We start from the raw sequence: 1,821 nt of genomic DNA on the forward strand, positions 1-1,821 counted from the left end.
GAAAGGAAATATTTCTATGTAATTTTGAAGTTGAACCTTCAATCACATGTGTGAATATATCAGTCATTCATCAATCCTTAGGTAGAGGGATGGGATGAATCAGCAATGCTAAGACTCGGTCCTTAGTTTCATGATCTTCAACGCCGTGCCCATCTCCATGCTGGTACATGCATTGGGACATCCTTGCAACATTCATTCCAAGATGAATAAATGTTTCAGAAAAGGGAGAACTTGCAGCAATTTCTTCATTATACTTCATCCTTGTTGCACTAATCAAATTCCTTATATAGTCACGAGCATCGTCTTCACTAGCACCAGTATCATTCATGTAACATTGAATTGATTTGGGAATATCACCTCTCTCTAACTCTTCCTGAGTTTCAAAATAAAAATATTATAAACATGTTATCCTACGTTCATGTGAAGAAGCTTAAAAATTTATTGTTGAAAGACATGGGATAGTGTGGTGTGCAAACCTTAGATGTTCCAAGATCATCCGCAAGTCGTACAATTATTGCTGGCCAACGAAATATATTGGGATAGTCTTCCAATAAATCCAAGGCTTCCTTTGTTATGGGATTTGTGACAAAAAAATAATAATGCACCAATATAAGTGGAACTGATATTGAAATCCATGCATTTTCAATGTATTCTTGAAGGCTTGGTGTATATCCGCTATAATACCACTTCGCCTCCAATAGATAAGATCTACATAAATCTGCCCACTGAAACATTCATGGTGGATCAATGAAGCAGAAGAGTTATAATATATAACAAATACTTGACTATATAATGATGAACATATATAAACCTAAAATTATACCCAATACACGTTTCGAATTTATTTCCCCCCCCCCCCCCCCGGTTCTTCCTCTGCCAGACAACATCTTCTTCCCGTCCGCAGCCTCTTCTTCCTCCGCTAGCGACCTCTTCACATTCGCCACCGTCTAGGATTGCTGAGGAGAACCTAGCCATGACAGACCCACCGCCAACATCAGCTTGCATCCACGAGTCTTCACCTCCACATTCAATGTCACAGGGTCAAGTTTTTACTTTTTTTTTTTCTTTTTATCCTGTTTTATAATTTTTGAGCCATTTTCGTTTTTCTTATGTGTTACAATCTCGTTTTTATGTTTTTCTTTCAAGCACACAGACATTCAGCTCGCTTCCAGATCAGTGCTGCTTGTTCAATTCTACATGGGGCTCTCATTTGATGGTTTACCCCCTGTGTCAACTATTGCAAAGAAAACCGAGCACCGAAAATCACAGTAGATAAAGTTTGGTTTTTACTTTGCTTTTGTTTTTTTTTTTTTTTTGTCTACTATTGCCCGAAAATCACAATATATTTGATAGGTTTCATTTCTCAATCTGTTTGTGAACTTGGAACTTGGGGTGGGTGTTAGTGCAGGGTAATTTTTTTTTTTTATGCCTTGTGTAAGAGTGAGAATTGCATTAAAAGTCAATTGGGTTGCACATGAGTGCCTTTGCGAGCTGATTTTTTATTTTTTTTATGCGCTGTGTAACTTCTGAGAGTTGATAAGTATGAGAAAATTGCATTAAAAGCCAATAATTTTTTTCTTTTAGTTTTCAAATGTATGCTGTTTGTAATTTAAATGTACGAGTAATCATTTTTTTGTTGTTGCTCCAGCTACATTTATGAACAACAAATATCTTTATTTCTCAGCTATATGTATGAATAAACATGTAGTGCAGGGATTCCTACCTATTAATGAAGACCACTGTAATTCATTTCAAAACTATGATTCCTTTATACATGCTTTTTTTTTATGGAAAATTTACATGGTGATTGTCTATTGATTC

The 1,821-nt window shown here is 36.0% G+C and overlaps 1 long non-coding RNA gene across 1 annotated transcript; it reads right to left on the minus strand.

Annotated features, from left to right (window-relative positions):
* On the minus strand, nt 1–671 carry LOC121258169. The gene is made up of 2 exons (XR_005939352.1): nt 477–671; nt 1–373 (listed from the first exon to the last, which is right to left on the minus strand). It is a non-coding gene; the product is annotated as an uncharacterized LOC121258169 (long non-coding RNA).
* Between the last annotated feature and the right edge of the window lie 1,150 nt (nt 672–1,821).

The sequence above is a fragment of the Juglans microcarpa x Juglans regia genome, chromosome 3S (genome assembly GCF_004785595.1).
Source record: "Juglans microcarpa x Juglans regia isolate MS1-56 chromosome 3S, Jm3101_v1.0, whole genome shotgun sequence".
In the NCBI taxonomy this organism is placed as follows: domain Eukaryota; kingdom Viridiplantae; phylum Streptophyta; class Magnoliopsida; order Fagales; family Juglandaceae; genus Juglans; species Juglans microcarpa x Juglans regia.